Raw genomic sequence first — 13,547 nt, 5'->3', positions numbered from 1 at the left:
TACTCTTTGACCCTCCTTGTATTCATTCACCATGTATTTTATTTACATTTATATCTGTCATTGCACTTGCAAATTTCTTTTCATAGCATTATGAGAGATGCATTTGCCAGTTATATAGGTATGTCATCAAACCAGCTTCAAGGTAAAGTATTAGTTTTGAATTCAAAGCTTGTATTTGCAGATATGTAGTATCATGACTATTTTTTTTAAAGCATATTAGAAGGGATCTGTGTTCAATTTAAACTTGTAATTCATTGAATGGTGATCCTTTGATCCCTCAAGCATGCAGCCATTAATTACCAGATATATATATATTTTTATGATGTACCAATAGAAACTGTAATAGATGATATCTTTTCATGTTACAATTCATTAGAATACTGAAAGTCATAAAGGGATACATACTTTTGATCAGCTTGTTAAATCATAGACAGTTTGTCTATGATTTTCCTATAGATTTTCCTTTTCCTTTATTTGCATGTGTAAATTGATATAACCTAGAACTCCCGAAAAGTAAGTCTCATAATTTTGTTTGTTTTTGAGGTGTGACAGACTAAATATAACTTTGATTCCCACATGTTGGTAGCATCTGTGCCAGCTGTCATAGGGGTAGATGACTACCACTGTAAGTAATGAGAGAGTTAGAATTGATAATTTTTGATTGATAAGTTTTATTATGACCATCGCTTCCAATTACTTTGCTTGTCATTTTAGTGATAACCACATTATAGTACCCTGCATTTTATCAGGACTCAAAATAGGCTGAAAATAGATATAGTTTGCCTAAAAAGGCTCATAGTCTTTCCTCATTCACAGAGATATTTTACTGGGTTAGTATCTGATTGGATGAGTTTCACCTTCATTTCAGTATTAGTGACAGTCAAAAGCTACAAAGTATGTGAAACATTTTTACAGCACTTTGTTGACTGAAGTGCACACCCATCTAGCTGGCAACTCTTTGCATCCAATGAATTCATTGATCATGTGATCATGGTTGTCAGATTCAAGTGGTAGGTATGAGTGTAGGTTGACTTTAGGTAAACCATGGCAATCTAACCGTGGGTATTAACTCCTTTAGTAATTTAACTGTGAAGCCCTAATTTCATTGAATTACCATGTCAAGCATTGTTATTGGCAGACACCATAATGATTTTTTGCAACAAAATGAGGTGCTGTATTGTTTGGGCAGCCTGTTTGGCAGGGCATCCCCAGACATACTTCAGTTGAAGGATGTGATCATCCTTGGATATAACATTTCATTTTGTCATTTTTGTTTTGTGTAGTGCTGCTGAAATGCAAACACAAGCACGTTCACAGAGATTGTCTAATAAAGCTTCAGTTTGTGGTTCCTAGAAACCTTTTTTTTTTCTCATTTGAATTTGTGAGATTATCTTCATTCCCTGGTTGTTGGTTAGAGCATGATGAATGATTATACTGAGGTTGTTGGCTTAAGAAGAGTACAGCTTCAGTGGGCTGTTTCTTGTGTCCTGAGATTATCAAGATACTAAGGAAAGCTTTTAACACTCTTGTTAAGTAAAAACATAGGATTGTTTTTAATATTCCTTGCATACCACTGTGGCTGCTTGGATGTGTTTGAACACTTCAAGCATAGATGGCCCCTCTGATTTGTATTCTTTTACTGAGATGTTTTGGCAGTTACAAGAAGTGTCCAATTTCTGTATTCAGTTAAACACTCAGGTTGCTTATGGTTTTAGACTGGAATCATCTGGTCACAGTATTATTGAGGGTAGAAAAAGTAAGTTATTTTTTTACTTTTTTATTTACTTATTGATTTTTTAATTTGAATTGATCCTTGGGGGATAGGGAAATAAGAAAGATACCCATGGATCTCCTGCATAAGTGGGAACTGAAGAGACAAGAGAAGATTGCTCTTTTGAAGGCTCAGGCTAAGGTGTTCAAATGTGCTTTGATTTAAAGATGAAAAAAAGGAAGAGACAGGTGCTGTGTAACCTGGATGATCTGGCTCTGAGTGAAACTGAGCTCAAAGGGAAGGGAGTAGAATGTGTTGGTGATGTCAAAAGCAATAAAGTCTAGGGATAGTGTGAAGAAGAGAGCAAAGATGGGTGCACTTGTAATGAAGATGCTAGCAGTGGGACTGTGTTCAAGAGTTTAATGAATTTAGTTTGAGTCATGTGGATGAGTTAGATAATAAACAATGAGATGTGGGTGATTGTTGGTACACATGCCCCAATAGTGAGGGGAATGAGGAAGAGAAAACAGATTTTTGTGAAGAGCTGAGTAAGTGCTTGGGCAATCTTGATGCATATTGTTAAGGCCTTTTATTAGGGGATTGGAATACAAGAGTGGGTGATGCAGTATTTTAGGGTCTAATTAGGGAGCTTGGTGTATCTGATGTAAATAGAAATAAGTAATGGGAAAGGGTACTGTGTGTTGGGATGAAGAAGTTAAATTGCTAATGAAACAAAAGTGAGGTGTATGGATGGTACAGGGAAGAAGTCTGTGTGATTAGGAATATTTACAAGGGAAAGCAGCTTAGGTGAAGAGGAAGGTACAAAAGATGAAAAAGACATGAAGTTAGAGATTACTGATTAACATAAGAGTGAATAAAAATTGTTTTTGGTAGAGATGAATAATGTTAGGAAAGTGAACTTAGGTGAGAGCATCAGTGAGGCAAGCGGATGAGAAACTGGCGGCACACAAAGAGGAGGTGAAAAAGAGGTGGAGCTAGAATTTTGAAGGACTATTGAATGTAATAGGATATAGAGTAGCATGTATGGTGTCTCTGGGATGTGGTAGTCTACAGAACAAATAATTCCTACTCAATAGTATGGTGAATAGAGAGGAGGTACTGAAAGCCTGCTGAAGATGAAATATGACAAAACGGTGGCAGCAGTGGATGATATTTTTGTAAATTGGTTAGTTTAGCTCTTCATTGTATGCATTGCCCAAAGTGAGGTGCCTGAATACAGGCAGAATGCATGTATATTAAATGCACAAATATTTATCTCGGAAAGCAAAAATGGGTATGTTTGAAGGAATAGTGGTTCCAACAATGTTGTATGGTTGTGAGGCGTGGGCTATGGATACAGTTGTGCGCAGGAGGATGGATGTGCTGGAAATGAGATGTTTGAGGACAGTGTGTGGTGTGAGGTGGTTTGATCGAGTAAGTAACGTAAGGGTAAGAGAGATGTGTGGAAATAAAAAGAGCGTGGTTGAGAGAGCAGAAGAGGGTGTTTTGAAATGGTTTGGGCACATGGAGAGAATGAGTGAGGAAAGATTGACCAAGAGGATATATGTGTCGGAGGTGGAGGGAACGAGGAGAAGAGGGAGACCAAATTGGAGGTGGAAAGATGGAGTGAAAAAGATTTTGTGTGATCGGGGCCTGAACATGCAGGAGGGTGAAAGGAGGGCAAGGAATAGAGTGAATTGGAGCGATGTGGTATACCGGGGTTGACGTGCTGTCAGTGGATTGAATCAAGGCATGTGAAGCGTCTGGGGTAAACCATGGAAAGCTGTGTAGGTATGTATATTTGCGTGTGTGGATGTATGTATATACATGTGTATGGGGGTGGGTTGGGCCATTTCTTTCGTCTGTTTCCTTGCGCTACCTCGCAAACGCGGGAGACAGCGGCAAAAAAAAAAAAAAAAAAAAAAAATTAGTCATATATTTGGTGAGTATACCTTTTAAAAAGTATGGAAGAGTCATGATTTATAGGATTCTGGCATGCGCAGAGCATCACATTAGGAATAAGCAATGTGACTTCAGGAGAGGTAGATATATGAACCAGTTGTGTGCTCTGAAAGCTTTTCTTTTTCTTTTGCTTTCATATTTGCCTGCTGTTTCCTGCATTAGGAAGGTAGTGCCAGGAGCAGATGAAAAAAGGCTGCATTTGCTTGCATCCAATGTCTAGCTTTCATGTGCAGTGTACTGAAACCACAGCTCTTATCCAAAACCCGGCCCCACAGACCATTCCATGTTTTCTCCTGGCTGCTGCAAATGCCGTGGTTCAGTTCATTGACAGCACATGCCCCTGTAAGACATATTGTTCCAGGTCACTCTATTCCTTGCACACCTCTCACCCTCCTGAATGTTCAGGCTCCGGTTACTCAAATTTTTTTTCTCTCCTTCCTTCCATGTCTAGTTTGGTTTCCTCCTTCTCCTTGTCCCCTCCAGTTCTGACACATATATCCTGTTTGCCAACTTCATCTCATTCTCTCCATGTCTGTATCATTTTTCCTGTTTGTCAGCCTCTTCTCATTCATTCTCCCCCTGTCTGTATCATTTTTCCTGTTTGTCAGCCTCTTCTCGCTCATTCTCTCCATGTCTGTATCATTTCAGCATACCGTCTTCTGCTCTCTCAACCACACTCTTCCTGTTAACACACCTGTTTCTTACCCTTTTGCTTTTTTGAACAGGCTTCCTAACACAATGTCCTCAAACTTCTGATGTCCAGTGCATTCACCCTCCTCAAATCCTTACAAACATCCCAGGCCTTGCAAAAATACAGCATCGTTAGGGCTCCTTTACCTTCAAACATAACAATTTTTGCCCTCCCAGATAACTACCTCTCTTTGCACACATTCCCCACTGCTCCCAGAGCTTTTCTCCCTTTACTTACCCTATGTTGACTTCAGTTTCCATGGTTCCTTTGTTGCTGTGTCCACTCCCAGGTATTTAAAACACCTCACTTCCTCGAAATTTCTCCATGCAAACTCTAACCCCAACTAACCTTTCCCTCTGCCTTGCTAAACCTTTTATTCAGATTTATTTTATTTCATATTCATTATACTTTGTCGCAGTCTCCCGCATTAGCGATGTAGTACAAGGAAACAGACAAAAGAATGGCCCAGCCATCCCACATAGGCATGTATATACATACACATCCACACACACATATACATACCTATACATTTCCACGTATTCATACACAGACATATACATATATACACATGTACATAATTCATACTTGCTGCCTTTATTCATTCCCGTTGCCACCCTGCCACACATGAAATGACACCCCCCTCCCCCGCACGCATGCGAGGTAGTGCTAGGAAAAGACAACAAAGGCCACATTCGTTCATATTCATTCTCTAGCTGTCATGTATACTGCACCGAAACCACAGCTCCCTTTCCACATTCAGGCCCACACAACTTTCCATGGTTTACCCCAGATGCTTCACATGCCCTGGTTCAATCCATTGACAGCACGTCAACCCTGGTATACCACATCATTCCAATTCACTCTATTCCTTGCACGCCTTTCACCCTCCTGCATGTTCAGGCTCCAATCGCTCATAGTCTTTTTCACTCCATCCTTCCCCCTCCAATTTGGTCTCCCACTTATCCTCATTCCTGCCACCTCTGACACATATATCCTCTTTGTCAATCTTTCCTCTCATTCTCTCCATGTGACCAAACCATTTCAATACACCCTCTTCTGCTCTCTCAACCACACTCTTTTTATTACCACACATCTCTCTTACCCTCTCATTACTTACTCGATCAAACCACCTCACAACACATACTGTCCTCAGACACCTCATTTCCAACACATCCACCCTCCTCCGCTCAACCCTATCTATAGCCCACGCCTCACATCCATATAACATTGCTGGAACCACTATTCCTTCAAACATAGCCATTTTTGCTTTCCTAGATAATGTTTTGGCTTTCCACACTTTCTTCAGTGCTCCCAGAACTTTAGCCCCCTCCCCCATGCTGTGACTCTCTTCCGCTTCCATGGTTTCATCCGCTGCCAAATCCACTCCCAGATATCTAAAACACTTCATTTCCTCCAGTTTTTCTCCATTCAAACTTACCTCCCAATGGACTTGTCCATCAACCCTCCTGTACCTTGCTTGCTCTTATTCACATTTACTCACAGCTTTCTTCTTTCACACATTTTACCAAACTCAGCCACCAGCTTCTGCAGTTTCTCACCCGAATCAGCCACCAGCGTTGTATCATCAGCGAACAACAACTGACTCACTTCCCAAGCCCTCTCATCCACAACAGACTGCATACTTGCCCCTCTCCAAAACTCCTGCATTCACCTCCCTAACAACCCCAAACAACCATGGAGACATCACGCACCCCTGCCGCAAACCGACATTCTCTGAGAACCAGTCACTTTCCTCTCTTCCGACTCGTATACATGCCTTACATCCTCGATAAAAACTTTTCACTGCTCCTAGCAACTTGCCTCCCACACCATATACTCTTAATACCTTCCACAGAGTATCTCTGTCAACTCTATCATATGCCTTCTCCAGATCCATAAATGCTACATACAAATCCATTTGTTTTTCTAAGTATTTCTCACATACATTCTTCAAAGCAAACACCTGATCCACACATCCTCTACCACTTATGAAACCACACTGCTCTTCCCCAATCTGATTCTTTGTACATGCCTTCCCCCTCTCAATCAATACCCTCCCATATAATTTCCAAGGAATACTCAACAAACTTATACCTCTGTAATTTGAACACTCACCTTTATCCCCTTTGCCTTTGCACAGTGCCACTATGTGTGCACTCTGCCAATCCTCAGGCACTTCACCATGAACCATACATACATTGAATATCATCATCAACCACTCAACAGCACTGTCACCCCTTTTTAATGAATTTCACTGCAGTACCATCCAAACCCGCTGCCTTGCCGGCTTTCATCTTCCACAAAGCTTTCACTACCTCCTCTCTGTTTACCAAATCATTCTCCCTCACCCTCTCACTTTGCACACCACCTTGACCAGAACACCCTATATCTGCCACTCTATCATCATACACATTCGACAAACCTTCAAAATACTCATTCCATCTCCTTCGCACATCACCACGCCTATTTACTACCTCCCCATTTGCCCCCTTCACCGATGTTCCTATTTGTTCTCTTGTCTTTCACACTTTATTTACCTCCTTCCAAAACATCTTTTTATTCTCCCAAAAATTTAATGATGCTCTCTCACCCCAACTCCCATTTGCCCTCTTTTACACCTTTTGCACCTTTTCTCTTGACCTCCTGCCTCTTCCTTTTATACATCTCCCAGATATTTTCACTATTTCCCTGCAAAAATCAACCAAATGCCTCTCTCTTCTCTTTCACTAATAATCTTACTTCTTCATCCCACCACTCACTACGCTTTCTAATCTGCCCACCTCGCACCTTTCTCATGCCACAAGCATCTTGTGCACAAGCCATCACTGCTTCCCTAAATACATCCCATTCCTCCCCCACTCCCTTTACGTCCTTTGCTCTCACCTTTTTCCATTCTGCACTCGGTCTCTCCTGGTACTTCCTCACACAAGTCTCCTTCCCAAGCTCACGTACTCTCACCTCTCTCTTCACCCCAACATTCTCTCTTCTTTTCTGAAAACCTCTACAAATCTTCACCTTTGCCTTTAAAAGATAATGATCTGACATCCCTCCAGTTGCACCTCTCAGCACATTAACATCCAAAAGTCTCTCTTTCACACGCATATCAATTAAGACGTAATGCAATGACGCTCTCTGGCCATCTCTCCTACTTACATATGTATACCTATGTATATCTCTTTTTAAACCAGGTATTCCCAATCATCAGTCCTTTTTCAGCACACAAATCTACAAGCTCCTCACCATTTCCATTTACAACACTAAACACCCCATGTACACCAATTATTCCCTCAACTGCCACATTACTCACCTTTGCATTCAAATCACCCATCACTATAACCCAGTCTCGTGCATCAAAACTGCTAACACACTCACTCAGTTGCTCCCAAAACACTTGCCTCTCATGATCTTTCTTCTCATGCCCAGGTGCATAGGCACCAATAATCACCCATCTCTCTCCATCCACTTTCAGTTTTACCCATATCAATATAGAGTTTACTTTCTTACACACTATCACATACTCCTTTGCTCATGTCCTCTCACCAACACCTGACTTTACTCCCAAAACATTCCCAAACCACTCTTCCCATTTACCCTTGAGCTTCCTTTCACTCAGAGCCGAAACATCCAGGCTCCTTTCCTCAAACTTACTATGTATCTATCCTTTTTTCTCATCTTGGTTACATCCACACACATTTAGACACCCTAATCTGAGCTTTCGAGGAGGATGAGCACTCCTCGCGTGACTCCTTCTTCTGTTTCCCCTTTTAGAAAGTTAAAATACAAGGAGGGGAGGGTTTCTAGCCGCCGCCCTCCGCTTCTGTTCCCCTGTAGTTGCCCTCTACAACATGTGGGGAATGCATGGGAAGTATTCTCTCTCCCCCATCCCTAGGGATTATTCAGATTTGGTATCATTTTCCCAAACTCAGTCACCAACTTCTGTAATTTCATACCTGACTCTGCCACAAGTGCTATGTCATCAGCAAACAACAACTGACTTGCTTCCTGGAACCCCCTCCCCCCTCTCACCATTTATAAAATTTATACTCTCCTTTTTTCAATACCCTTACAGTTACTTCTCACCACCCCATATGTCAACAAATTAAACTGCCTTGGTAACGTCACACCCACCCCCTGCCACAGACCAACCTTCAATTGGAACCACTCACTTTCCACTTTTCCTACTCATACTTGTGATCTACACTCTTAATAAAAACTTCTCGCTCTTCTCTTAACTTTCCTTCTGCACCACACATTCATAAGATCTTGCACAAGGCATATCTATCAACCCTATCATATGCTTTCTCCAGATCTTTGTATATCACATGCAAAATCTTCTTTGTTTGTAGGTATTTCTCCCACACATTCTTCAAAGCAACTCATGATCCACACATCCTCTACCACTCCTTAACTTTATTGATCTTTCCCCATTTAATGTCTGTACATGCCTTCACCCTATCAATCACGTCTCACCTATTCATCTTAACGAGTGTGCTGAACATACTTATACTTCTGTAATTCTGATATACACCTTTGTACCTTTTGACTTTATATATTGGCACTGTACTTGCATTCCACCAATCCTGAAGCACCTCACCATGATCCATACTTAGAGTGAAAATCCTAACTAACCAGTTAACAATACAGTCACCCCTTTCTTTAGAAATTCAACTGCAATACCATCCATTCCAGCTGCCTTTCCACATTTCATTTTACAAAAGGCTTTCACAACCATTTCTTTCTCCACCAAACAACTTTCCATGATTCTCCCAATTTGCATACCTCCCTGACCCAAACACCCTATATCTACATCCTTCTCATCAAACACATTCAGCAGTCCTTCAAAACACTCACTCCATCTCCTTCTCATCCCAGCCTTACTTGTTACCACTTTCCTATAGGCCCCTTTCACTGATGCTCCCATGTTTTTTATTCTACGATTAACCTACTCCCAGAACATCTTATTATCCCTGAAGTTAATTGATAATTGCTCACCCCAACTCTCATTTGCCCTCTTTTCATCCTCTGCACCTTTCTCTTTGAACTCCATGCTGCTTTCTTTTGTACATTTTCCAATTATTTGCACTCCTTCCCTGTAAGTATCACCCATACACCTGTGTTTTCTCTTTCAGTAGGAAATTTAATAGGTCATCCCACTGCTTTCTATCCTTTCTCAACTGCCTACCTTCCTCCTCCTGCATGCTACCCAGGTTGTTTGCACATGCCAGCACTGCTTTTGCACATACCTCCCATTCGCCACCCACCCCTACTTTGTTTACTCTCTCCTTTTGCCATTCTTCTAATCTCTCCTGGATGCAGTTGGGATTACATTGCAATACTACATACCTTAAATATCAAATCTCATTTCTTGTTGTCTGTGCACCTAGGATTTCAGGAATGTTTTGATGAACCACATCCAAACCCAAACTTTGTAGGCATTTTTAATGTTAGAGTAAGTAAGCCATAGGAGAATGTAAATAGCTTTTGCGAAAGCCACAATTTAAGATGACATTAAATGATCAGAAGATGACTAAGAAGTTATTGTTTTGATAGACTGGTACTTTATCCCATATATGAGTGAAGGAAGATCCAATTGTGATGTTAATTGTTGAAATTTTCATATGATTTGAATTGATTCAAGCCAGTGCTGATTATCATTACTACTTTGGAGGTTCCTAGGTTGTATTACTGATTTCACCACCATTCGTATGCTGCTTGACAGTGAATAGTTCTTTCCTCACTATAGCTGGATTAGTTGTATCAGTATCCATCTCATCCTTTTTACTCATGTCATTGGTCATGGAATTGTTTACCAAGTTTATTTAATTGATACCTATGAATCAAATCATAGATAAATCTGATAGCCTCCTGGATCATTGAACGTTTAACAAGAGGCATGATGATCAGACAGGCTTTGATTTACCCTCTGACTGCTGTTGCTCTGCTGCTCTGCACAATATAGACTGATCAAATAGCATGTGGCATATATTGCATGTGAGAAACCACCTTGCTGACAACTGGGCTCCAAGGGAAGACTTGCATTTTTTCTTTTATTCAGACAGACTCCCCTCTGGCATCAGCGTATATGATATTTTGAACAAGGTTTAGCATTGCTTCCAAAAAAGATGTGGGTTTTAAATGAACTAATGACAGAGGGCATACCTCACCATACGTTTATGAAGCTTGTGTTGATGTTAGAGGCACATCTACACCACCAAAACCCAATTTAGTATGGAGCCACTCTGTTGTTCCAATGATGAATCAGTCAGTTTGAAGCCTTGGTTTTCAGGTCTGTGTGTCTTACACATTTTGTTTAATTGGGTACATTTTGCAGATTGTTACACAAATGCATTTTTTTTTTTGCAATCTGTAGTATTTCTTGTAGATTGTGTTGTATGTGATTCTGGAGCATAGATGTGTATCTTTTTTCATCATATCTATGGCACCTTTTGGATTTTATAGTTGTCTTTTACAATCTTCTATGTCTTCCATCACAGTGGAGATTCATATTTAGCTTGACTCTTCGAAGAATGATAAGAGTTTATATGTAACTCTAGCATTGTCATCCCACTTTAGTCAAAGTTTTGGTGCAAGTTGTAGCTTTCTTCTCTACGAAATGAATTTCTTATGATTTACTTTTATGCACATAATCATTATGCAAATGTATTTTAAGGGATCAAATTAATTTTCACTGTTTTTGAATTGAAAAAGATTTGAAAAAAAAAAAATGATTGATTTTATAAAATCAACAAATTAACGACAATGCTTTTGAATTTCAGTAAGTTTAAGAAGAGCTTTGTTTTTATGAAAATTATTTTTGCTAAATTAAGTATCGTAAGCCTAGAAATTAGATGGTTAAAGTTATTGTGTGAGATGTTTTCTCATGTACTATTCAGATTTTTTTTATCAGATTTTCCTTTTGTTTACATGATCTTTTTGCAGATTAGTTTCTGAGAGTCATAAATATTTTTTGCCAGTTTTTAGTTGAAAATAAAGAAAATTTAAGAAAAATCACAGACTGTGTGATACCAAATATTTTCTGCTTTTAGGGTTTACTAAGTTTTTAAACAGTTTGAAGATCTAAGATATTTTTTCCCTTTTTTGTAAAGAATGAGAATTACATTCCTAACAATAAGTTACAGCGTTAGTTAACTGTTACTGCCTACTTATGTTTTCAGGATATTTAGTTTCACATTATTTGCTTTGATGTTATGTATCATGAGAAAATCATAATTTTGATATATCTAAATATTGCATGACAACATTTTTATTGCTAGGAGAGAAAGATACTTTTAGAATAAACAAAAGATGATTCCATTATTTAAGTCAAAGAATAAGCAAAAGATGATTGTATTGCTAAAGTCAAGTTTTTTTATGAAAGTAAATGTAATGCAGGAATGCTACTTTTTTTTAAAGATCAGGAAACTATTTTCTTTTTGAAATGAACTTAACCAGAATTTTTACAAGATGAATCACTTGCTGTGTAATAGTAATGCAGAAAGTCATATTTGAAGTAAATATACTAAAGTTTTGGAAAGAGGGGCAAGTATGAAGTCTGTTGGGGATGAGAGAGCTTGGGAAGTGAGTCAGTTGTTGTTCGCTGATGATACAGCGCTGGTGGCTGATTCATGTGAGAAACTGCAGAAGCTGGTGACTGAGTTTGGTAAAGTGTGTGGAAGAAGAAAGTTAAGAGTAAATGTGAATAAGAGCAAGGTTATTAGGTACAGTAGGGTTGAGGGTCAAGTCAATTGGGAGGTGAGTTTGAATGGAGAAAAACTGGAGGAAGTGAAGTGTTTTAGATATCTGGGAGTGGATCTGGCAGCGGATGGAACCATGGAAGCGGAAGTGGATCATAGGGTGGGGGAGGGGGCGAAAATTCTGGGGGCCTTGAAGAATGTGTGGAAGTCGAGAACATTATCTCGGAAAGCAAAAATGGGTATGTTTGAAGGAATAGTGGTTCCAACAATGTTGTATGGTTGCGAGGCGTGGGCCATGGATAGAGTTGTGCGCAGGAGGATGGATGTGCTGGAAATGAGATGTTTGAGGACAATGTGTGGTGTGAGGTGGTTTGATCGAGTGAGTAACGTAAGGGTAAGAGAGATGTGTGGAAATAAAAAGAGCGTGGTTGAGAGAGCAGAAGAGGGTGTTTTGAAGTGGTTTGGGCACATGGAGAGAATGAGTGAGGAAAGATTGACCAAGAGGATATATGAGTCGGAGGTGGAGGGAACGAGGAGAAGAGGGAGACCAAATTGGAGGTGGAAAGATGGAGTGAAAAAGATTTTGTGTGATCGGGGCCTGAACATGCAGGAGGGTGAAAGGAGGGCAAGGAATAGAGTGAATTGGAGCGATGTGGTATACCGGGGTTGACGTGCTGTCAGTGGATTGAATCAAGGCATGTGAAGCGTCTGGGGTAAACCATGGAAAGCTGTGTAGGTATGTATATTTGCGTGTGTGGACGTATGTATATACATGTGTATGGGGGGGGGGTTGGGCCATTTCTTTCTTTCGTCTGTTTCCTTGCGCTACCTCGTAAACGCAGGAGACAGCGACAAAGTATAAAAAAAAAAAAAAAAAAAAAAATACTAAAGTCCCTTGCCAACCATTTTTGTTATGTTTGTGGAAGAACCTGTCGTTGGCAACATCATTGTTGGCAAGGGACAGGTTCTACGGGATGTAGGGGATTGGGGAAGTGATCCTTGAGATATAAAGTCCTGTAGTCTACACTTCATGGTTAGAAATGAACATGTTTTACCTCAAAAACAATGTGAATAATCTGTGAAAGTACAAAGAAACAGTATATAGAACTGTAAAGTAATGATATGGTGGCATTGTGTCACCACTGATGCCATTCCTCCACACTCCCATTAAGCAGCCAGCACAAAAAGCTATCTTAATGCTTACCCTAGCAACTTCACCTGGTCATAACACTCCTCCTACCTCTTCTTAGAAATGGTGGTCTTTTGGACGGCCATACGCATCCTGCAGCCATTTGATACTCTACAGGTGCATTGATAAAATTTTTGTGGTACTGTGGAAAACCATTGGTACTCAGAACTTGGTACCATGGTTAGTAGAATGGTATCCATTTTTTTAAGTGCGTGTCCTCAAGACTGTGTTTGGCAAAACTGTGGTAGATTAGTGACCTATGTATCAAAATTGGAAAGTTTCTGTTTTGAGTAACTGTTA

The 13,547-nt window shown here is 40.0% G+C and overlaps 1 protein-coding gene across 1 annotated transcript in view; it reads left to right on the top strand.

Annotated features, from left to right (window-relative positions):
• Positions 1 to 13,547, top strand: part of Ranbp16 (Ran-binding protein 16) — a 334,729-nt gene that overhangs the window by 255,923 nt on the left and 65,259 nt on the right. The window lies entirely within an intron of this gene.

The sequence above is a fragment of the Panulirus ornatus genome, chromosome 1 (assembly GCF_036320965.1).
Source record: "Panulirus ornatus isolate Po-2019 chromosome 1, ASM3632096v1, whole genome shotgun sequence".
NCBI classification, from domain to species: Eukaryota; Metazoa; Arthropoda; class Malacostraca; order Decapoda; family Palinuridae; genus Panulirus; species Panulirus ornatus.
The sequence above is the reverse complement of the archived record's forward strand: the minus strand, read 5'-3'. Positions and strand labels throughout refer to the sequence as shown.